The 26,396-nt window shown below is 36.1% G+C and overlaps 1 long non-coding RNA gene across 2 annotated transcripts in view; it reads right to left on the bottom strand.

Moving 5' to 3' along the window:
• Nucleotides 1-337: 337 nt before the first annotated feature.
• Nucleotides 338-26,396, bottom strand: part of LOC142601657 (uncharacterized) — a 36,492-nt gene continuing 10,433 nt past the window's right edge. The window contains exons 1-4 of one of the 2 annotated variants that reach the window (XR_012835199.1): nt 19,666-19,793; nt 14,481-14,631; nt 7,648-7,717; nt 338-2,800 (exon numbers count right to left, since the gene is read on the bottom strand). This is a non-coding gene — a long non-coding RNA (uncharacterized LOC142601657). Of the gene's footprint in view, nt 2,801-7,647; nt 7,718-14,480; nt 14,632-19,665; nt 19,794-26,396 lie in introns of those variants that run through there. The other variant, XR_012835198.1, reaches the window with a different exon arrangement.

The raw sequence follows: 26,396 nt of genomic DNA, 5'->3' as shown, positions 1-26,396 counted from the left end.
CCCTTCTCCGTGTGGTCACGGCTGCTCCAAATCACAGAACTAGTCAGTCAGGCGCAGTCTCGTGTGAGGCGTAGCCCTGTAAATACAATTATTGCCATTCCTAGCAGATGGTCACAGGCTTTGGGATGACCTGACCCACCGGTGCCAGGTCCCAGGGTTCGGCTGCACTCGCCGGTGCCCCAGCCAGATTCAGCTGTGACAACGGGCAAGGGACCAGTGCCTCCTCTGCATTGTTAATAATTGTTAAAGCATTATCTGGACAGGCAATAAACACATATATATGGGATGTCACCTTTCGTTGACAGCAAGAGTTTGAACGTAACAGAGCACACAGTCATAAACATCAGGAGCTTTTATTCTTTTGCCCAAATGTTCTTTAAAATGTCTGATAACAGACACGTTCAACCCCCTCTGAAAATAACAAAGCTTTGTTTTCCTCTCAAACAATTTTGATGTTTCTGGTAAGCAGTTTATGCTTTGAATTTCCCTTCTGCATCAATTATTCACTGGAATGAAAGAATCTACTGGAGGGAAAGAAAAGAATCCACCTCAGAGTATTCTTCCACCATCTGCTCTTTGATAGAGATGGCTGTCAAATCACCTTCACTGAAATACAGAGTTGCACGGCAAAAGTGTCATTCATTTTTTTCGATCTTCACCTGAGATTAGAATAGGGAAATCACAGAGGGTTCATCCATAGATAACTCATCTCACAGGGCTCCTCTGAGCGCACGCTTTTTCCTTCCCTTTATCAGTGCCAAAGAGCAGCACATCTGCAGCGATCGTCGTCCTTGTGACAGTTACGTGACTGAAGCCGATAATACCATATAAATAATATCAATAGTGCTTTGGCAGTAATTCTTTTAAACATCCAAAATATGGAGAACTGGGCCAGGGCAGGCAAAGTGAAATTTGTTCTTAAAGATTAAGATTATAGTACGTTGTTCTTTTGATGTGTTTCAAAATGGACAGCTAATAAAGTATACCTCACACAGGCAGGAAAAAGATTGGGAAGACGGAAAATCAGAGGAAGAACAACTGCTGACAGCATAAAACCATTCAGAATGTCTGAGACAAGGCAATATTATATGAAACACTGAGACGATGGCATGGTGTAAACTGGAGGAATGGCATTAAATAAAATGTAGAACAGACAAGTACAAGGCAAGGAACACTTGCAGAACTATTTCAGCTGTTTAAAAACATTAAATTAGATGAAGCAATTGCCTATGGCACCTAGAACAAAATGATACTTTCATAAAAATCAATGAGTGTTACCCACTGAGTAAGAACAGGATTCCACTAAATGGTCAAATTCATATCTAAATTATAATTCTGCAAAACGCAAGTAACCCTAATAAGTCAAATAACCCCAATTATTGTGATTACATATATATAATTGAGTAGTAACTGACCATAAGTATTTGATTAGCAACGATTGCTAATTAAAGATATCTCCCAACATGCAGCAGCAAAAGTTTAAATATAAAACAAAACGATTCAGATGTTACTGAGAAAAGATTAGGGAATGATATGAAGGCACTAGTTTAATTCATTTCTTGGGCCAAATCCGTTCATTACTATAACTGAAAAGAGAATGACATAGAATATGAATTTATTTTTGGTTTTAGCTGTTGTTTCTTGAATTCCAACAGCACAGTTATTGCTACCATTCTAAAGAAGGCACGTTGATAAATAGATTAGCTTGCACAATATAATAAACAAGGGGAAGACAGAAGAGGAAGAGTCTTACCCCAAGTCTTCCCACTAGAAAAATGAATTTCTTAGCTCCCCACTACCAATAGTCAAATCTACTGTCTTGCCCTATTCAGTGTTGCTCGTTTGATTGCCATTCTTCTTGTCTGTTAAAGGTTGGAGAACACATAAGTGCATTCCAGACCTAATACATCACATTCCGGTAACTCAATCGCACAGTCATTTACTGTTTCACAGCCTGCATTGGCATTGAAATTCCTTTCTTATTTCTGTGACAGAGACTGTAACAAGAATAGGATTGGTAAACCAGGAAAGTGTTATGACGGTGATTGTAATAGGGAAGGGGGGGGGGGGGAAGTAATTTTCCCCTATTCTTATACTCTAAAGATTACACTTGTGCTCCTTGAATGATATGCAAAGAAATCAGTGATGTTGGTAAGAAGCAGAAATGTCTGAGAATAGTAATTTATAAAGATATCAGACTCCTCTTGAACATACATACATATGTAACCAAACTGACTTTTAATTAGCATACTATATCAGAATTCTTATACAGTCAAAGTGTCAGCAATGTTAATTTTTTTCCAATGCAAATTCAAAGCAAAGCATCATCTGTGAAACTGTTGCGATGGAGCAGAAACAGGCTGGGTACTTTTTTCCCCAGTGCAATTTTCTGCCTTAATGGAGAAGCACACATTAAAAGCTGGTTCATAACATTCCAAGATTCTTTGTAATATTCTAAGATTTATTACAGATGATGTGGTATTTCTTATGCCTTTTGTTCCAACTTTAACAGAAATTATTTTCAGCCAAACAAGTAATTGGATTTTATCTCTATCCTGTGGCATTTCACTTGGACTAATGTACTGAGACAACACACTAACAAAAATCAACTTCCAAGAGAATCAAAGAAGGATATATGACAGACAGCTTTGTTCCAAGTTGGACCAGCTCATGTAGCAATGAGTTTTACCTCTGTTAATGAACAATAAATGAACATTTTTCATTGAACGCATTTGATTTCCTTAGTGGTTCTTGCTCACTTTTTTCAGTTTGTAGAACTTCATACACTGCGGTTCCTCACCTCAAACACAGCAATGAATCAAATCAAGCATGACTAAATGTCTTAAATTTAAGAAACAGATCATGAACATTTGAATTACCAGCAAAGCAGTTTCAGTCATTTCTAGTGAAGTTCGAAACATTCATTCTCCATTGGGTAATTAGCGATATGAGTATCACAGAGGTGTCAGTTTATAAATGTTAAAAATGCAACTACTCCTGCAAGCATCTACCACTGGCTGCGATCCTGATGAAACATGAGATGTACATAAACATTTAACAAAACACCAAATTCAGTGAACATCTTTTAATTAAAAGTACTGTAGTCAGGTTTTTTAGACTTCTCTTGATGGATTCCATAACAGCTTCAAAACAGCAGGAGTCATCAGAGAATCAAACTCTATCATACGGAGAAGATGATGATGCATCATTCATGTTTTTAAACCCTACATTCTGAAGTAGGATGCCTACAGAATTGTTTTTGTGCATGTAACTCTAATTTATGCCTGAATTAACTAGGATTCCTGAATTAAAAGCTGCTCTCCCTGTAAATCAAGGAGCTTGATCAAATAGTACTTTCGTGACACACCTCCACGACTCTGCAGAAGCAGTTAGCACATCATCTAAAAAGGGTTTTGAGCTATTGTCTCCCCACCTACATGCATATAGTCTTGCTCACGACTACTCAGATGATGGATATTAGTATAGTCTGAGGTCTAGATACATCAAGATCTGACACATACAAAGGTCTCCTCCACTTCTGCAGGAGCCATCGTATTTCCTACCAGTTTTAAGGTCTTCTAGAAGCAGCTGAGATTTTCTGCAGTTCATAGCTTTCCCAGTGGCTCCCATTCCATGTTGGTGTTACTCGATGCCTTGTGAACAGAACCTCACTATCTGACACGTACTTTAGTATTTCTTATTGATGGGCAGATGCCAAAAACATACATGTCCTAATGCCAAGCCTTGGAACACTCTACCTACCTTCTTGGATCCTGTCAATTGGTTTGAAATATCATTTGGGGACTCAAAGTGGGGGAGGGGGGGGGGGGAAATCTCTGTTACTTCCAATAAACAGTTCCTTGTTCCAAATCCTCTTCTCTAACAGCAGAACCATTGTACACTACATAGCTAGATAACCCTATACTCTGTACTCAGTACTATTACAGACGAATATGTTTAATCAATTGTCTTAAAGTTTAGGAATTACTGCAATGAACATAATTTGATATTATCAACTAAAACTCAATATATCCTTTTTAATAGTAACCTCAACCTTGAAAAGTAGAATTATTATTTTTAATTATTTTTACTTTGTATTTCAATAACTCATATACATATTGTCAAGGTCAGGACACAAACAAAACACTGCATAAGCAAGACTGTAAATTAATCCTATATATAGTTACTGAAATAAATTGAAATCTGGGAATAATTTTGGAGAATTTTCAGGTGATGACATAGAAAGTTAATAACACTGCAGACAAAATACCTAAAAAAAGTTTAGGATATAGCTATAAAAAAAGAATATCTGTTTTTTGGATTAATGCCATCTTACCAAATTAAATAATTTGGCTCTACAGTGTCATAAATTGGAAGTAGATTAAATATACCTACTTTTTTTTTTTATTAAAATTGAAATCATCCATCAGATATCACTTAAAGCTACAAAAACTGTTACATGAACTACTCGCACCTTTGCTTTTTGCAGAGTCACAATGCATAATCCTTCCTGCCACAACACAAGAAATAAAATAAAATATGGTGGCTTTCAAAATAGGAGTTCTGAAAAATCCTTAGGTTTTTTTGGCCTCTGTCACCTCCCCACAATTGCCCAGAACAATTAATTGTGAATGTGGCACTTGTAACAAATGTGAGAGAAAGCAGGATGGACTTCGCACCAGGGAAACTTTGAAACTGTTCTAAATTATATTTAAGATGGATGATCACATTTTAACCCTCCTTGTTTCTTCCTTTTTCTTTCCTCAGATATATTCACTAGAGGTTTTTTCCAAAGTCTAGACAGACATTATGTAATATTTCATTCCAATATCTATCATAAAAATGAAAATATTTTTGATTCTGTTATACATTATGATCTGTTATGTGCACAACATGAAAGTCTTTTAGGATATATTTTCCCTCTCCTGAAGTTACGTATTACCTCTCTTAACCCTAGTAAAGTTATATGCACGTATCTGAAAGCAAATCAGAATATATGACTTTGGAAGCTCTGTAATTAGAAAATTACAGTATTTTTAAAGCCCAGAGGCACCATAATTAATTACTGTTCTGTACATCTTTGAAAGTTTTATTAATTTTTTGGTTAAAAGTGAAAAAAGTCATGTTTTTTTACCACTTCAAAGCTTTGTGAGAGTATCTTAACTTTTTAAATAATTAGTTATCTCACCCAGGAATGACAAAGTTTTCTAGGGCAAACATACTTTGTGCAGCAGTATGGTAAAAAAGTAATGTTGTACTCTTGCACATTTCATTGTATATGGGGGGGGGGTGTGTGTGGTGTGAGCAAGACATTGGAAATAAAGTATTTTTGGCATGGAAGTTCAGTAATACTTTGCAGTGCTTTCTTATTCTGAAACGTTCTTTTCATGATACAATGCTAGCAAACTTAACTGGCTTACTACATCTGAATTTTGTTTGACTATTGCTACATTTTTCATTACACTTTCTCTTCCACACATTTATGGGAAAACATTAGCCTTGCAGAAGTCATCCTGAAATCTGAATTGTACTAAAATGAGAAGTAAGGAGAAAACTAACTGAATGTCGGAAAGGAGGCTGCTTACCCTTCTCTGTACGGAGTTACTCTGTTCTAATGGCTTTCATTAACAAGGCAACTTTTCATTCAATGGAAAGAGTAACAGACTGATGAAGATAGATCATCAGAAAACTTCTGTATCTTCTACTGTTTCACACTAGTCTGTCAATTTTGTGCTCTGTGGTTATTTAAATCTAAAAATAAATAAATAAATAAATAAATAAATGTGATGAACACTTACTGGTTTGGTGAATGAGCTAAAAGTTGAAACGCTAAGGAGCTGGACATCTATATCCATAATACTGTAGTTAGTGCTTTGGAGCTGTGAAGAGCTGTAGTATCTTGCCACATCTGCTGACAAGGTAATGGAGAGGACAGAATAAGATAATTCATATATTATCACTAGAGCTTGTCTCCAGTACAAGATTCACTAAGCTGGAATGTATTATTTATGCTATTTTTGTAGATTATGGGTCAGTGCTTTCTGATTATATTACAAGCAGTTTAGAGAGATGCATGATACACTCTGAAAAGAAATAAAACTGTCAGACCAGTTGCTTCTAAGGCTTTTTGACCAATATCAGACATCAAGATTGCAAATATCACTCCTCTAAATATAATTTCTTTTTTTATTATGCTGCGCAATCAAATAAACACAGGCTTTGCTTCTCTTCTCAAGAGAGATAGAAAATTGAAACATCAGAAATTTAAATCAGAAGTCTTTTAGGTTTATGCTGGCATTTTAATAATCACCTCACTGTATCTTAATATGTCACCACAAGGGGCAATTTTTCACCTACTACACCACCTACACTATTTTAACATAAATCTCTTTCACACGCTTTATACTCCTCAGCCTTGTACATTCACATCACGAGTATATGCTAATGCATTCAACAGATTATCCAGCCTACTGTTCCACTCTGCACGATTATTAGAGAGTCGCTCTCCTTATTTGCCTGCACTTTATCCATATCTCTTTTAACACACATTCAGGGGTTAATGATGACAGCTTTGGGGAACGTAATTGGTACCTAGTGAACTACGCAAATCTACTATTAGACAGCAGTAATAATGCAAGTAGAATGCCCTTGTTTGCCTTGACATAAATTCTAATTTTGCATTAAATAGGAAATAACCCTCAAGTTTTAAGTTTCCAATAGAACAAGTTTTCCAAAATAGAACATACAGTAAGTAATTGCATTCAAAATACTAGAAACTTCCTTTTCCTAGCTTTCTTCAGTGGTGTGTGTGTGGGATTTACTTTTCCATTGAAATGGGAAGATGTAACTGTTTCTCTTTCAGCTTCTAGTAGTTTAGAGCTATTAGAAATATGGTACCACTTTTTTCCAACACTGCTCTTCTAGAACCTTCTGGTTTGTTGTTTTTGCACCATTTTGACCTTACATTTTCGTCTGTGTACGTTTAGCCATGGTGTAGATTAGGCCAGCTTCTTTCCTGTAAGAAGCCACAATGAGTTAGCTCACAGTGAACAGGATTTAGCCTTTTCATCATCTTTGACAGATGATTTCTATGGAGGACCAATGGTAAGGAGAAAGTCCTTTCCCCCTGCAGGATTTTCTGTTGTCAGTCACAGCTCACGTGAACCCTCCAATAAAGGTTATCATTTTCTTCACACATCCAGAAAGATTATTCTCAAGTCATCTCATACAAACGACAGTGTCAAACTGCTAACGCAGGACACCGTACTCTCTTGCAAAGGTTATACGGGCTGCACCGGCTGTGCTGGAAGAACCCAAAAGTTCTGAGAAGAACACAGTTCTGTCCTCCTCACAGGACACACAGACTGCTAGCTGTGCAAAGGGACCTTGCAAGTGTCATGAACTATAATATAGCTGCTTTTCTCAAAGAAGTTGCAAGCTTCTCCAGACACATTTCACATAGGTTAAGATTTCAACAAGACTTCACAAACATGTGTTGAGATACAGAGATAAAAAAACCTAAAATGGCAAGGGTAAAATTTTACAGATGCTGCTCCTCATCTACGAATGCATCCTAAATGTAAGAAACTCCCCCTACAAAAATGAGGTGTTTATTACTGCAAAAGTGGTTTATATAGACAAATTTACCTTTTCTGATGCAGAGGCATTTTGTTGGAAGATTCCCAGTTGACCATAATCTCTTCTAGCCTCCACTCACCTGTGTGAAGAATTCAGGGAAAATTAATAGACAGTGGAAGAAAAGCTTGTTAGTTAATGAGCTTAACTTCTGAAAATGAGTAGCATGGCCTCTTTGCAAATAATTTAGAGTAAGATTTAAGAATTTTTTTCAAGGCAAAGCATGAAAAAGAACAATTACATGTAGTTATTCAAATTGTGTCTAATATTAATTGCAGTTGGTAGCACAAACGGGACAAGTCTTCTTTCAGAAAAGGCTGCAGGGCAAAGCAATGGGATACTCAGAAAAACATGTAGGGGATGAAGACTTTATATGTTTGCTGATTTAAGTACTGAGTAACAATGACATTAACATATTTCTTCTGCAGAAGAGATGAAGCAGGATGGTCATAAGAACTGCCTGCTGACACCAGCTCTTACTAAAAAAAAAAAAAATAAAAAAAAAATTCAGATACTTCCCCATTATTATTGGCATTATTTCAATATCTGTTTTGTGCTCTGGTTTTGGTTGGCAAGAGATAAACATCCTGTGATTTTATAGGCTTTAGAAGAGCCAGACAATATCCTCAGGTGGTTCTAAAGAATACATAGCAGTTCAATCTACAGTATTTTTCTCCTAGCATACTAAGTAAATATAAAAATTTATCCAAACAGACAGAGATACAAGCTCTTCTTCTGAGGATGAAGCTTTTACTTGACAAGGAAACAAGAAACTTTTCGAGTACTTACTGCTTTAGCTTCTCTCTAAAGGATATTGGTTTAACAGAGAATTTACCCACAAGGTATTTTTAATGAGCTACTCAAAAGATTTTTGTGCAAGAAAAGTTTAATACAAAGGCAATTTGTCTTAGTAATTTACATCTGGTTTCTATATACTCAGGCTGAATTCACTTAAATATTTATTCAGCCTTTTATGTTTCCTTTTGGCTAGAAATAAAGTGGGTTAAACTTATCTAAAATGCAACTTTACTCAAAACCTGTATGAATACTGTATGTAATATTTTTGTTCCGATATCTGTTCACAAACAGTTCCCCAGCTTAAACACTGTGAGGGAGCACATAATAAATTAATAAATAAATATATAAGCAAAAATTATGGAATTGAGACAGAAGGAGAAGAACTGCAGTAGGAAAATCAGCCCAGAAGAGACATTCCTGGCTCCCAGGACACTGTTCAGCTGATTCTCAAAGAAAACACTTAAATTTTTAATATTAATGCAGATGCACAAATTGGGCCATCTGGAATAAAAGCAATAAGTTTATCAGCCCTTGGTTGCAACAGCTTTTTATCATGCACCATATGGAAACAATTATTCAAACCTTATACAACAAAACATCTGATACTTTAGTCATTTTGTATTCTATAAAAATACATGCGTCTTAACATGCAGAATGTACTGTATGCCCAGTAATGCATACATATATATTCACACTTTGGTGAGAGGTCAAATAGAAATATGGTCTATGAAACACCTAAAGAGGCAGCTGAAATCCAAAGCATTCAAAAATACTACGTAACATGCTGTTATAAACATTCTGGTTTTTTTTTCTTATAGAAATGTCGGAAACTTTTGATAAGAAACAGAAGAGTTCTTATTTGTTCTAAGCTATCACTATAAGCACACAACTATGAAATGCAAAAGTACTGCAATTACTTGATGTGCTTCAATTTTAAAAAGCTGCATTTCATTAACACACAGCAGTATTTATAGAAAAAAAGTAAAGGAATCTAGAGAATATTCAACTACTATTATTCATTACTTAAATTAAAAAAGCTTCTTGAGTCATGTCCCACACTCTGGAAAAAAGATACTACAGCTGTCACCATGATTCTGTGTTGAGCCTTCCTCTTGCATTGTCCCCAAATTAAATCACTGTTTGCTGCAAGACCATGATGTAACATAAAAACACAAGTCCACAAAATTTGCTTCTAAAAGTAGGGTAATCAGTACTAGAGAATAAAGACGACTAAAAAGATGTGATCTTTATTTTTATCACTATGTAGGTTGTAACAGACAAAAAGTGAAAATAAACATATTGACCAACATGGAAGCTTTCTATTTTATCCTGCTCTTTTGCCCACAAATTTGAGAAATGACAGCCATATACTACTGAGACAATTCAACATCTTGGTATTGCTCTGGATGGACTAAGTCCTACCAAGATCAATTGGTTAAAATACCCCAGCATTTCAGAAAACCATAGCAGACACCTAAACGTGTTTCTGCTCTAAGTTGAGAACAATTCACAGGAGTCTGACCAATGCAAACAGAGAAATTTTGCCTAAGCTTTGTTTGAACAGAGGCCCCTTCAGGTGAGGAAGGGATTTTCTGCACATACGAAAAAAAGATATCAAACCCACAGTAATAGAAGAATACGTTTTGAACCATTATTTATTAAACCATAAATTTTAAGTAAAATTACCAAGCTCTAAAAATTAAGAAAAAACTCAAACCATGGTGATGCATTAAGGCTTGTGTACATGCATGATAATTTAATTATGATAGATTGAAGGAGTTCCTTAGACTAAAACAAAAGTCACACAGATAATTTGCTAGCAGGCTAACATGTACAAACACGTTTAGAATTTATGATATAGCTCCATTCAGCTTCGAGTTTGCCCAGGGGAAATTTTTGAAATTCTGCAGCTTGAAGAGAAGATAACAATTTTCCATGCACACGCACTGTGAAATCTTCAAATATAAGGTGTCGGTTTTGCTTTAAGCTTTACTTTCCATTTTAGAATTTTAAAGACAAAAAGTAATTTTTCTTTAAAATTCAGCAATCCATAAACTTGAATGGCCTAATGTTCGTCACGTTAAGGGGAAAAAGTCTCCAGTTTTCAATACAACTTGCAATAATAGTCAATCAGGAAGATTAGTTTTATGTTCAATATTATTCTAGGAAACTAATAAAGTTCAATTAACATTCTTAAACTGTTTCAGACAGAAACAGTAACATAACTGAGGTATAATCAAGATGCATAGTTTAACAGAGAGCCAACAGTAAGTGTAGTTTTGTTTGATTTCTTAAAGTACATTGTTTTAATAGTTTATCCCCTGGAGTTTTTCAAATTAGAAATTTTGGATGTCATAAAAAGTAGAAATAAAATTAATCTTTATGTACTGGATTATTTTAGTAACTAGAAACAATAAGAAAGGGGCCATCTAATCCTGTATTTTTGGTCTCATGAAGTCCTCAGTGTTTCATTTGAGTAGCGTGCAGCTGAAAATATTGCTAAGGCATTCTACAGTCTAACACATGCCTTGTTGTTATAAACAGTGACTACTAATACAGGGCATTTGATACTGGGCAAAACATTTGAAACTTCTTAAAAATGCAAACAAGGTGATTGTATGCAAGCAGATTGTGTATTCTAGAGAAAAGTGTACTAGTGAATCTGAAAATATCATCAGAAGAGAGGACTAGTAACAATTCCATATCTAGGCATGTTAGAAATCACTCATTTACCAAGAAGCTGATTATCATGAAGAATGAAATGAAATGAACCTAGAGCTGATCATTGAAATACTCCAATTATGTGATAAAAATACCCCCGAAAAGCAGATCTGTAATGAAACACTTTGAAAAAATACATACAGATAGAAAAAGATTAGAGCCTGCACAAGAAAGCATATTTGACCATTTGTTTGATATTAGATAATGAATGTCAAAGGATCAAAGATTCCAAAAGATTTTAATGTGATTATAAAAGATTTACCTTAAATGCCACTGAAAAAAGCCAGTTTCAAGCTGTCCATCATCTATACCTGATCGTTAAGGGGTTTGCAGACATGTAAAAGCTCTACCTGTGTGCCTACACATTAATATGAGCAGCCAAATATAACTTTTGCGGTCTGCCCAGAAGCTGACATTTGATATTTAGACCACCAGAGACCAGATCTTGAAAAAAAATGAATACATACATATAATCCAGATATATTTACTTACACAAAATAATAGCTTTCTTAAACTAAATAAAATAATAAATTAAATGAAATCCCTACAAATTACAAATAAAGATATCAATTTCATCTCTGGAGAGATGCTAACATATTTATGGCATTTAAAATACAACTGACCATGTATTCAAGTACCCAAAAACCTACCTCATCAAGCTGCTCTATCAATTTTTTCTCATCTTCAGATGCTTCAGGGACTTTGTTCCATGCCATTAAAAATTATTGGGCACTATTATCATCTGAATGGTTTTCAAGCAGCAGTTCCAGCTACCTGGGACTGATCAATACTCCAGTTTCAATTAAATGCTGAAGTACCTTAGCCTTCCCATCTCAAACTGGGTGCTGGTCACCTGTACCTGCCTTCCTGGTCCTGATGATAACAGTGTTACTTAGAATTTCATCCTTGCAACGCTCGTTCATGCTGATGAAGCCAAGAACAGATGACACTACTTAACTCAGGCTAGTGACCCGACACATGCCTTTACTTCTTCTGACACCCTGGGCTGGCTTAGTAAAGTGCATCAAACAATTCTTTTAGTGACCTATCTGTATGTTTTCTGACATCAGCAAGTACTTCTTTTCACTGCCTTTGTCCAATTTTGTCCTTTTCTCACTCTTTCAACTGTTGATAGAGAAACACTACAGTATTTTCCCTGTTTCTTCCAACAGGGGCCCCACCTGCTTTTGCTTCATTTCTTACCTATACGTAAGGTTTTGACTAAACTTAACATACCTCACTTGCCAGCTCTGGGATACGATCATTTAATCATCCTTGCAACTCTTTGACCCCAACGTATCCACAAAGAGAATTATTAACGTCTACAAATGGCTTCCACCTCTAATGCAGACAAAGTCCTCGCCCTGGACAAGGCTACAGGTGCTTTGCACCAAGAGAAGAGCCCTTTCGCTGCGAATCCAATGCAGATGGAACACCACAGTTCTACCCTTATTTTAACTCATAGTTTGTAAAGGGAAGATATCTACTCGGTCGTCTTTCTGAGGCATTTTGTAACAGCAGAGCAAGAAGACTTTTATGTAGTTGTATTTAATACCTGCATACTTTTGAGATATTAGTGCTTTTGTGATCAGCAGAATACAATTAACAGTCAATACAACACTTGAAACTGAAAAATTCAGGGTCCCGGAGTGAATTCATAGACGTAACACAACTTTACACCTAGAGCTGAGTAGATTGCTGAACTTAACTATGAAAGGCAAATTGACTAACTTGGAATTTTGTTCATATCCACAAAATGTCCACCGAGATTCTTGACTTCTAATATCAAATTACAACCTGCACTGGATTTGAGACTACACATTAACATGTCTCGCCTTGACCGGCTAAGACTTTCCTATGTGATTGGGGTCTAACTCTAGGAAAGACTGGTTTTTTCAGTTCATTTCTCAATGCAGATACCTTATTCATACTGCAGTCTCTCTCATCCGATTATCTAATAGTATGTAGCACAGTATATTCTATTTCCTCTATTATTTAAAGCTTGCGCTGTTGTGCATTGTCTTTTGCTTTTACGAGTGTAACAGCTTTAAAAGAAGAAACTTGTATCTGTAAAAGCAGAGTAGCATTACTACAGAGATGCAGCTTAGCCCTACTTTCAGTTCCACTGTACGTCATGCAGGGAGTACACAGCATGACAAAGGACCTGAAGCTTGACCTGTTTTCACAGATATATTGATCATGATAAAATCTGACTCATCTGAGCATATTTTAAAATTGTAGGTCCTGTACGCCCATCAAAACAAACCTGGAAGGCTTCTCAGAGCGCTACATAACATTTTTATATTACATCACATTGTGCTTTGTCCATAAAAATCTTTTCAAGGATTCATTGCTAAGTTATGTAATCCCCTTAGCTATACAGCCTAATTATTTTTCCTTTGTAAATGAATGCTAGTTCTGCCACATTTTCTTGAAAAAAAATAGGAAGTTTCATAGATATTGGCAAAGAAAAACTAGACTAATTTTTTGCGCAGATTCATCTGCCACTATGTATCTTGCCATCAGGAAAGCTCTGAAGGAGACGACAAAAGAGATTGGGAGGAGAAAAGCAAAATAAATATTGAAATAATTACAGCCTATAAGAAATATGTGTATTCTTTTTTATCGGGGGAGCTATTGAAATTGTAATGAGCTTTCTGTACAGTTATTTTTACTAAAGATAGCATTCCTGTTTTTTTTCTCAATGCATTAAGAGGCTAACACTGAAATTAAGGATTATCTTTAACTTTTACTGAGCTACTTAAGCATTGGAGACATTTAACAGCTTTCACAAGTTGTTTGGTGTCTTATTGGGTTATGTCCTATGCAGGAATTAGCCATTATGCAGGTGTCAAATCGCAGCACAACATAACATCTGTGTCTGGCCTGCCTAACCACAATTATGGCTTTCAAAGCTCACACGAGATTTTGCATGAGTTAGCATTATCTTTTGGTGGTCCACAACATTTTTAAGGTAAGATATCAGAAGACTAGCAAAACATAGAACACTACTTAGCTCCATACACGTCACGAAAGAAAACAAGTAAGAAAATAGCAGTTTTATCAAGTTTACCATCACCAGAACTGTGCGCTTACAGCATAAAATATTGTTCTGTGCATATGTATATATTATACCTTTTGTACCTAGCCGTACAATGATTCGGGTCATAAGAGCAACTGTCATAATACAGCACACCCTGCAACAGCTCATACACAATCTGTCACTACTTGCTTTATTTGTAAAGTTAATGTTGGCCAGAACCTTGGCAATATCATTTGCTTCTTTGGAAAGCGTAATATGATTTTTAACTTACATGCTAACTCACCAGGGACAATGCAACTTTTCTCCTCAAGGACATCTCCCCCAGTAAGGTAACACTTCTCAATACAACAGTGCAAGGCGACTAGTGGGAATACGTCAGTGACTCAGGCCTCCGCTTCTGTTTTGTTCCATTTGCGTCTGAAAAGTTACGCTGTCTTTATGTAAATACAAAGCAGAAACAAAAAATCAGAGCCAACTTCAACAATACTGATATGTCATCAATGAAGTACAGCAAATGAAGTCATCATTGTTGGCATCCTACCTTAGCTTCAGTGAAGAAACAGACCACGACTCATTTTGTCTGGTTTCTGTTCTATTCTTTATTTCCTTTGTTCTGCACTTACCTGCAAAGCAGAAGCTGACATAGCAAGGTGCATTAAAGTGGTAGGAAAATAACAACTCTCTTCATAAAATACTGTCAACGTTCTTGTCACTTTTCACCTATTTTGGGGTTTTTATTTGTTTGGGGGTTTGGTTTGTTTAGGTTTCTTTTTTTTATTTTTTTTTTATTTTTTTTTACATGTGAGGGGAGGAAAATAACTTTGGCTAGAAATAACGTATTAGCTAGAAGTATTCAGAAACTTTTTTTTTTTTTTTAAATCAAGCAGCAATCTTCATTCCTTCCCTCTAATATTTAAATCAAAAAGCTCCGCACTTACAAATACATAATTCAAAGAAGAGATTGCTAACAAAATGTAGAATGAAGGAACTTCTGTCACTAGTTCAGTTTTCAGTCCAACTTGGTGGGAGCCAAAACTCATTGCAGGAGAGTCTGCGTTCAGTGAAAGGCAGAATGAGTCACGGTTTCTTTCTCCCTCTACCCCAAATGCCTTTGAAATGAGTATGTAGTACCTATCCTATGGGAATTAAACTGATGCCTTGATAATCAAAAGCATTCTTATAACTGATACAAACAGATCAGACAAAAGATTGATCTTGCGCATAGACTCTTTTACCCTAAAACATAATTAAAGAGGCTCGTGGTGAAGCTGGAAGGCCCCCTCTGCTTCTCCTGATGCTGTCGTCTTGTGATTAACCATTGTCGTTCTTCAGCGAAAAGCTGTCGTGGTACCCAAGCGTAGTAATCCAGCAGCTCTCACAAGCATTACGGGCATTCAAAATGTAGGTCAACTTCTCTGATATTCAAGAAACATATGCAACAGGGTTTTTTTATTATGTCATTGTCTGCTGTTATTATTGCAGCACACAATTTATGCAAACTGTACTGAAAAATTAATTACACAAGACTAAAGTGTTTTCTTTCAGGCTATCTTAACGCACAGTAGAGAGAATTGAAGAGAGAGAACAAATAAAACACAGTATCATCCACAAAGTGCAAACAAAACACAGGACTAATATAAACATTAGAAGAGTCTTGACTTTACATAGTCTACGAAGCTACAGGTTTACTAAAGTCCACATTTTTCCAGAGCCAGTAGTTTGTTTCTAAAGCAAATTTTTATTCACATTTTCCATTGTTTATCCTGAAAGGTACCTACCAATGTACAGTGAAAAATGTGACAAGGGCATCCAAGCAGTTCCAAATTCTCCGTTGTATTATTTGCTGTCTTCAGTAATATCAGTTTCAAGATGGAAAAAAACCCCAACCCAACAAAAAACCTCAGATAAAGCTCAACGGCATTACACTTTGTAGTAAACTTACTTACTTTCACTCATATTCCAAGTAAACTCTTAGAAATGAAAGGCCTGGAAGATCTAGAAATGTAAATCTTGAGTCGGCTTAGCACTCTGGTTCCACAGTTTTTTCACCCACTAATTAGTATTTCAGTAACACATTCTTTGCGTTAAATTCTCAATTCCTTCCTCCGTGTCTTCAACTGTGCTTGGAGAACAGCAGGAAAGGGGCATCTAGAGTTACACTTGACACTGCTGTATTTTCAGGAAATCATTGTTCAGCGGTATTATAGCGGGACTGGTATTGGTCATGATTTTCTCTGGTCACATATTCCTTAACAAGTGGAAACATCCAAGTATTTGGAATAGTTTCGTGTTATTTCAGAGTTCAAAATGGAATAATTAATTGTTTAGTGTATTATTTTCAATTCATCAATTAAACTGATTTAGGAATATTCCAAATATAAAGTTTGCATTACTAAATGCGCAGCAAGTGATCTGAACTGTGTAAAATGTTAACTGAATGACATAAAACTTTAAAATATCTGGTTATGTCCAGCTGATGACTGTAAAATTCAGAGGGAGAAACACTGCTCTGCCAATAAATTAAGAGAAAATCAGAATGGATGTTTCCTTTAATATTATCACTGATCTCACCCTATGGTGTAAGATAACAAAATACACTCTGAATATGTCACTATTTGATCTTAAAGGTTGTGTAACAGACAATTTCAATTATTCTTCCTTATCTGACAAAAGTATTCAAAAATTGCAAGAGATTTTTCAATTTGTCAGTCTCAAATACATGGAAATGTTGAAGCATGTCACCATAGGATGGGTTTTTCTATATGCTACAGCTGAAAATAGCTCTTTTCCTCTCTCACGGTGATTATGCCATTTAAGAATGATAAATTTGAGGAGATGCAGATACACTCGCAGTGACTGAAAATAACTTCTATTTCTTCCACAGTCTGTTTCATTTATACTTAGTCTTAAAATTAAACCTTCTATGGATCAAAACTTGTAAACATAATAAACATTAAATAATAACTTTTGTTAAAGACTTAACGATTAATTAGCTGGTCAGATATGTAACTTCTACCAAAAAGAAGAATTTGCAGATAATATGGAGGAAGTTGTTATTCGTTGCTATACATTAGCTTTCAAATACCTGACATCAGTTATTAATTTCAGCAAACAAAACTGTCTCGATTCTGCTGCTCTTACAGTAAAGAGGGTCATTCCTCAGGAAACTGTAATCTCTAATGAAGATTTTAAACTTGACAAAAAGCTAAACAGAATAAGAATTACTGTAAAAGAAATATAAATACCAGGAAAATCGATGAGTGAATATGCTTCACATTGCAAAATAATTTAACATTCTTCCTTCTAATCCCAGTCTCTCATTTTCTTGAAATTTGTGCAATTAATTACAACCAGTCTGCCCCAAATATCCCCACACAGTAGTTGACTAATCATTCTTGGACTATTTACAAGATTTTGCTATTACCTTTATTAAGAATGAGCATTGACCCAAAATTATTCTTTATTGTTTATTTAAAAAAACTATGTTGATTTCAAAAACCTGAAAAGACATGGAAGCACATTAAAATTTGTAACAATGATTTAAAAATAAACAGATATTTATGACAAACAAACTGTGCGTTTTAGAACGGGAAATTATATTTAAGAAAAAAACGTAATCATTTACTGAGGGAAACAAGGAGTCTCTGAAGCATCCCTTAGAATAAGGCACTGTCCGTTACTTACGCCCTACGCGTTTTTAGGATTCTGCTTCTGTGCGTGACAAAAATATTGCCCTCATCAGGACTGAACATTGAAAAGAGACTTACCTTTGGAGAAAAGCCTACTTAATTAACATTCAAAATATTTACCTCTTTTCATAGTTTACTACTTATTATAGGAACAATATTTCTCTGTGTTTTGAGGATAAATACATTAACATTTTTTGAGCAGGAACGCATCTGGTAGAAACTCGTAATAACACCATTTATTTGAATTGCCTGCCATTCAGTGATCAAAACAAGAACGCACTCATACAGCTGCTCGTGAATTGTACAAGACTCCAAACATTGCTTATTCGCTGAGGTCGCGACTTATCTTCCGTGCTCACTTACAGAGTAGCTATATTATTTCTGTTGTGAAGAAACTTAAAGAAAGGTACACACTTGTGTTCAGCCTCTACCCTTTGCCTGTTTTTCATGGATTCTAGCATGCTGTGAATTCAGCTACACAGTTATTTTGAAATATGAGGGTCTTCTACACTTCTGCTTCCGGACATCTTTTAATAGCTACAGTGTTCATCCGGAGAGGCATTATGCTGTAAACAGCCCTTTCTTCTCACCTTAACCAGACTATTGTTTAACATACACTTTTCAACCCTAACCTACCCATGAAGTTTAGTTTAATTGGATATACCTGAGCTCTTAAGAAATAAAAAGTATTCAAAGAGAAGTGAGATTTAATTTTAACAGTTAGGATCTAAACTTTATGAAAAAAAAAACCAAACAAACAAACTCTCAATATCTAAACGTTGTGTTTTTCTAAGACTGGACTGGCACCACAGACCTCTTATTTCTGTTCCAGGCGTTGTCATAGGCTCCATCAGACATACCTTATACTAACACCGTAGCTGAAATGAAGAAATAGATTACCATTTCTCTTTTCTACAGAAGTATTGTGAAGCTTCACTGATTGATACTTACAAAGCATTTATTTCCAATGACGGTTTCCCAGTATCTTAGCTCGTAGAACTTTATTCATTATTTACCTTCATTACAATTTTTCTAAGGCGAGTTTTAGTGCCGTTTATAGCTATCTTTAAATGAAATCTTTAAATGTTTGCATTTTAAATACTATTAATGAATACAAAAATACAGGCATGTTTTTTTCAGTGGCAACGAGAAGTTAGTAAGGGTGTTTTATAGTTCACATTTTTCTTAATATGTTACAGTGCAGTAATTACAGTTCTGTAGTCTGTAATTGTACCTGCAGCCATTCCAAGGAGTTGGACTTCATTCTGGAGACATTTAAGAGACAATGTTAAACCTCGTAACTAAATATTGAAGTATGGAAAATAAGGTTTTTCCATAGGGGTACAACATCCTATAATGTAAGGGTTGTTTTGGGGGGGAAGGGGTTAGGGGTGTCTAACTTTTTCCGTCATTTGTTTCTCCGTCAGATGTACCCACTAATTGGTGTCTGCTTTACAGTAGATACTCTGATAGATGTCCTTTGCAAACTCTAATTATCTAGAAGTTAATCCTCCAGGAACAAAACTATTTCAGTGAAAAAGCCATTTATCTATTTTTAAGATATTGCTGCTTATGAGAGTTTGTTTGGTTTTTTGTTTTTAAAGGGGGCTGTTTAAAAAAAAATCCAAAACACCTCAAAGGCAGTATTTTAAAATATAAGACTACCAGCAAGGACTACACAAACACTTAAAAAAAAAAAGTATACGATACACTTATCATTTCTAGACAAAAAGCATTACAGCCTTTACATTTACAGAAGAGTCTTAATTGTGTCTTTACCTGTCCTAGCCCTGAATATCGACTGTTGCTTTGTATGATGCTTACAGGAGGGGGGGAGCTGGAGGCAGGCATTTGGCTATGTGGCTGCATTTCTCTTATCACTGCATTTTTTTATTTTCTATAATACCTAGAAATATTAGATTTAATACCGTATTAGATATTATATGGTATATAATATTAGATTTAATACCATAAAAATATTTGCATATATATCTTAAAAAATAGCAAAGTGTCATAAGAAATATTTTCAGACAACTACATAAGAAAACTGTATGAAATCAACAGATAGCATTCATTAGACAAAAAAAGGATGATATATTTTTTAACTGGCTACAAACATCTGATTGGATCTATGATGCACTAAATTATAAAAGTAAAAGCAGTACAGATCTTCAGCTAAATGTACCAGTTTGCTACGGGCATCTGAAGAAAGAAAATAACTGGCAGAAAAAGCTGAAGGGGAGAATATATTTTTATGGAGAGATTAATCTTTTGGTTGTGTATCCTGGTAATAGAAACTTCATGCACTGCATTATCACTTTGTTTATTAGTAGCAGATGCCTATCTAATGTCACATTTGACCTTAAATTTATTGCAAATTGTACCTACTGGCTTTTATTTTTTAAAATGAAAGGCTACAAAAGGTTCATTTTCTAAAGTTGGATTTGTACATTAACAGTTATTGAAAGTATTGTTGGGGGAAAAAAGGAAAAGTTCTTATCAACACAGCCTTCCTCTGTCATCATGAACCCAAGGAGGGGGTTTAGATTAATCTGAGCAAAACAGAACTTTTAGAATATATATTGATTTTCTTCCTTTTTAATGCTCCCATAAATCATAATCATCATGTGCCATGCCTATGTGCCCTTGATTCTGCTAGCTATAATCTAATCTTATAACTCAAGCTCTCCAGAAAAGAACATTTTTCTTATTTTTTTTCTTCTTACTTATGCATTTTCCACTGCATCCCCTCCAGCTCTTCCCCCCCACTCTCCCAAGAATATAGCTGATTGGAGCCAGGATGATAGCATCTCAAGGTCATCCAAACGGATTGATAAATAGCAAGATTGGTGTGAACTCTAGGTTGCCTACACAGGTATTCAGTAGGGCTTTTACAAAAGATGCTTAGAAATACTTCTAAAAGGCTCTCCCCAAATTTTTTTTGTATTAACATACTGAAGTCTCTGCACCCTTTACACTGAACAAAGTAATTAACAAGCTGCACCTCAGATTGTTGTACGTTATTTCTTCTGGTCTGTACTTGAAAGCACCTGTTTCACCTACACAACTCTACAAGTATTTGAGGGATGTAATCTTTTTTATTTTAATGACATCCCACTGTCCGGAAATGATGGCAGTTATCAAGCCTGTTTTGGCAATATAGTGACCTTCCTCATGCTAACATATCATTCCATAAGGAGAAAAACAAAACAGCAGTGCTCTGTTGAGAGAATTAGTCTCTCAGTAAGGTGGGGGCTAGACTCAATATTTAACAGCCTTACTGCGGAGAATGTTTTTATACACCATATTTAGGAGTAGAAAAAAGGGAAAAGCAGGACACGCTTAACCAAGAGCAGACTGAGACCGTAACTTCATGAATCGGTACTTATGCCATGACCTAACTTACTTTCCGAAAGAAATAAATTGAAAAATTGAATTAAAATTAAAAATAAAAATAAAAATAAAATTAATCCTCCTCCTTTCCCTTCTGCGCCAAACTCCTTCCCAAAATCCAGCGCAATCACTGGCACACGCTGCTGCTTCATCAGCCACCAGCACCGGAGCTTCATTTGCTGCCATCTGAATTACAGTTTACCCGGACCGCAGGTACACTGGGCGAGCAGCTTTGCCCTTGGATCCTGCACCTCAGTTTATCCACTAACGTCCTTTACAGTGCTTGAGGAATCTGCCAAACCAAAGGCTTATCGCTGAAACTCATCTCGATTCAATAATAGCAGTTTGACACCTTTCTTCTCACCAACTTTGAATTCTTTAATGGAAATATCATGACATTATCCAAAAGCATTCACTAGCTGAGCTGAATTAAGTAGACAGAAGCCAAAGACAGCAACCCCACAGGAATTTGAACAGAGAAAAGACTTCTAATTTATGCGGAGATTAAAGCATGACTTGCTGGCAAGTCAAATTGACCAAAACAATTAGGATTTGATTTTATTCTATTCTGCAGAGGTGCCATTACCTTTTCATCAGGCTACTGTGATGCTCAGTAGAGTATTGCTTTTTATTTTTCCCTCAGAATAACAATTGTTGCATTATGAGTTGCTTAAATATTCATTCAGGCTCGAGAGCTAGGAAAAGTACCCAGACCAAAACTAAAATCTGATGAAGCTCCTTTCATTTTTATGGTGGTGTAATCAAAGATGTGGAAGGGAAAAAAAAAAAAAATCAACCACCTGACTGCTAAAGTAGGGCAGAGCCACAGTGCGAGCCTCCACAGATCCAGAGTGAAAACAATGGAAATAGGGACATAATGAAAAATAATTATCTCTGACTTGTTCACTTTGTTGATTCATTTTCTGAAAAAGCTGAACCTGCTAGGTGAACATAATTTTCTCACTAATTATGGATTAAACTAAATGGTGTATTTTCTACTGTCCTATGTTCCAAAGTTTGTCTTCACCTTAAAAACGTACCTTTTTTTGAAGATTAAAGATGCACACTTCATTTAATATTTCAGGCTCGAGTCTCCATCGCCTAATGTCTTTTGTAGCTGTCTGCTTCAGCTAAGCCTAATACGCTACTATTCAGATTCAACAGCATTTTCAACTCGCGCTGCGCTGATAAAAAAAACCACCCAAAAACCTGCACAAGATGTACCGAAAAGAGAATGAGAATGCTTATGCGTAAAAAAAATAAATTAATGTTCTGATAATAAAAAGCCAGGCCACAGATTCAGAAATGTTTAATTCTTGGAATACATGAGTGATCTCTAACACCGAACTGCTTTAATGATCAGACCAGATTCTGTGCACGTTGAGTTCTGTCTGCCAACTTCTTCCCATGATATATTCCAATTTACACAAAATATATTTGCACATACAAGAAACACGATGAGTTCCAGACAGAATTCAAACCAGTCATATATGTCACCCCCTCTTCCCAGTTTTATCTCATCACAACTACTGACAAGATCAAAAACGCAGACAGGTGGGCAATGCCGGAACATTCCTGAGCACTCCACAACACACGAAAGGGGAAGCAATCTACACAGTCCCGGAGCCAATGAAGAAAATCACACTCTGTTGCTTTTTCACCCTACGCTTTTTTTATTTTTCTTTTCTTTTTTACGCCCCCTCCAGAGGGGTAAGGGGAAGAGGGAAAGGGAAGGAGAGGGAAAGGGAAGCGAAACAGAGGACTAAAATTGGCTGATAAGAAGAGAAAAGCAGTTAAGCTTTAGTCTCAAGGATTAGTCTCAAGGTTGAAAGGAAGGGAAAATTTTAATCTTCCTTCCACTCACACTCTCTCCTTTCTCTTTTTCCCTGATTTTTCCTTTGTTCCTCCTCCCTCTCCTACACACAGACCACACAATCCAGCTCCAGCGTGCATCGCCGACACTGCCAGCTCCTGTTACCTCCCCTTTTGCCCCAGTAACCCTTCCTCCATCAGTTAGTGGCCGTGATGGCTCTTCTTCCAGACTCTCGCTTCTCATTTTGATCTCCTTTATGCCAGGGACAGAGAAGCAGAATAGCGCATAGTCGGAGGATAGTCTCACCTCAGTGCAAAGGCACTAGTTTAAACCGGGCTAGCTAAAAAAACAAAACTAAACTAGCAGATAAACCTGTTCGTGTAAGTCTTCCCAGTGTTATTTAAAACAGGGCCGGGGTATAGCACCTCATGCCATGTATGAAACACCTGTGAGATTAAGTCATTGCTTTGTTTCAAACATTTTGAGGTTTGATTGGTCACATATTTCACTTCTTTAGTAGTTAGTAAAGTTACAAACTAAAGAAAGATAGGTCCATCAAAATTCAGTGTATAAACAAGGTGGGAGTACCTATGCTGTTACAGAGTATTCAAGACATTAAAATGCTGACAATTCATTCAAATGACAAGGACTGTAACGAGATGTGAAAATGGCAAAACATCGATCAACTCTCATGCAAAGACTGCAACTGGATGAAGGAAAGCCATTAATTTAATCTCATTTGGCCAATTTTCTCCTCTCTGAAAGGAAACCGTACATCTACACAATGCCCTCACAGAACACAACAGCTGGAAGAGAAAAAGGGAACTAACCAAAATAAGCCTCCCAGGAAATCTTTGGAAAAATTGTCATCATGTTGGATTCCTCAATTCATTCCCATGGAGCAGATCATACCTCAGTTCAAATATTAAGAGCTTATATTTTCACTTAGATATATTTAAAAAAAAATTAAAAATCTAAAGTATTTAAAAAAGATGACCAGATAGCAGTATTCCTTTTTCAGACCAAAAATCAGAGGCAGCCTTATTGATCTGACCAAGTGTTTACACAGACTTCGTGTCAAGACTAGAAATAGAATCCATGTCTTATTTCACAATATGAGGTAATACGCATACACTAGAGACATTTTTCATCTAACATCTCCACCAGGATATTAGATTTCTAAAAAAGTATCTATATTAAAAGACCATTAAATTTGGAAATCAAACACTGAAAATTCAGGAAACAGGAGAGCTGATGTTGCCATTGCTTGATCCTCTTCTGCATATGTTTTATGCTGTATTATGTAATTTTAAATGAACAATAGTCTGCTATTTCTGGCCCCGAGTCATGGCTGTATAAGACAAAAAGAATTTAATAAATACCTACTCACAAGATGGAGCAGGTGTTCTTTTTAAAAAAATGTCTGCAATAATATAATGAAAGAAAATATATGTAAAGTACATTTAAAATTATTGCTGGGGGTCACTTGAAAGCCTCCATCACCACCCTCAGACACTCGCAGAGAAGAACGTAAGCTGCTAGGAGTCAGTGCTACCAGGACTGCAGGACTGAATCTGAAAGTCTCAGGCATTAAACAGTTTCTGCATGCAGTTTAAAGTGTTAAAATTCAGGTTGCACCGAATTTAAATTCTGTCATTTCCTAACTTCGGAGAACTTGATTTCTCATTCTCACTTTTTTAAACATATTTGCTACTGCCATAACTTTTAAAAATGTTTAAAAAGCATTTAGACACCATGTCATATTTAATAAATTCATTTACAAAAGCCTGTAGAAGGTTAAATGAGCTGGAGACATGAGTTTGTTCAGTGTGCCTCCATAAATTAGCAAAAATCATATTTAGGATTTCAAATCCATATGGAATTTGATCCAAAATATAATATCAAAGAGATGGCCTCTTTCAGAAGACCAGTTATTTTTCCCCACTGGCAGTACACGCTGCAGGATAGATCTTTTCTATACACACGTACACACCAGCTATTCAGCAAATGAAACCTTCATTTTTCCTACAGGTTGGCGTTGGCATTTGCAGTCCTAGGCAAATCTTTGGCCTCTGGCAGAGCCCCCCTCCGTCCCGCCTGGGGACAGTCACGCAGCACATCACACCTGATAACCCCTGCTGCCGATAGCAATGCTTTCTATGGCAGCTGCATAGGTACGTGCAGCTTAGAAACCGTAGTAGCTCTGCTTGTGGAGCACCGAGGGAACATTCCCATGATGGAAAACCCCATAATCATAATTCCCATAATCATATCCTCCCCATCCCCCCATTTCACACACTGCTCTCATCTGTTTACCCAACATTTTCATACTTTTATTTCTTGTAGTCTGGATCAATGGCAAAAAATTCTGAAGGGCTATGAACTACGCAGTGCTCGTTTGTGAAAAAAGCTACCATGAGCCACTAGCCACAAAAATTAAACAGACTATACGTCATGACGTTAGCATATATAACAAAGATCTGAAACTGAATGCAAGCTCCAAGCCTCTCCCACTGAAATTCTTACACATTTTTGATGGAGAGGTATTTTACGCCATGCCCAGAATCTTGACTCACAACTATTATTGTGAAGAGCCTGCATAGCAGGATTGAGAATCAGTCATAGTTTGACACTCCATTTTAGTAGCTATATTGTTTGCCTCTCACTGGCACTGACCGAGTCTGGAAAGCATCAGATGAAACTCATGTACAGAAATATCTCATGGTTTCAGGTGGCTTGTATTTGAATATTATCTTCCCCATTTGTATTGTTCTAAAGCTTGAAAGAATAGTATTTATAGGAAAAATCTACGGTAGAAATAAAATTTGAAGTTATTTTAGACTCCTTCATTGTTGTGGGGTGGGTTGTGGTTTTTTGTGCAGTTTGTTGGGAGGGGTTTTTTTTTTCCAAATCAGACAAAATTTGCACTCATTATAAGAGTTTCTCCCCACTTGTACAGGACAAGGGAAAAAGAATGTGTTCTTTGCCTGTTATCCTTGTCTTTACACAGCTAAAATTTTCATACGCCCTTGCAAAAGTGATGTTAAATGAAGTAATCTCTCTCCAGCCAGCTTCTCCTGAAGACTTCCTGCAACTGCTAAGAAAATGGTGCATCTTATCAGCTGCAGTGTGTCCAGGCAGCATAAGGAAGATGAAGTAGAAAGAATTTCAAAATGATGAAAAAAGGCAAAAAAATGTTCATATTGCTGTAGAAACATGAACTCAATAGTTAGGTCCTAAGAGTGCTTTCACGGGACTATGTTTGTGTACTAAGATAAACTCGTCTCTAAGGCAAAATAGAACA

The sequence above is a fragment of the Balearica regulorum genome, chromosome 4, assembly GCF_011004875.1.
Source record: "Balearica regulorum gibbericeps isolate bBalReg1 chromosome 4, bBalReg1.pri, whole genome shotgun sequence".
NCBI classification, from domain to species: Eukaryota; Metazoa; Chordata; class Aves; order Gruiformes; family Gruidae; genus Balearica; species Balearica regulorum.
This window is presented reverse-complemented; position numbering and strand designations above follow the sequence as displayed.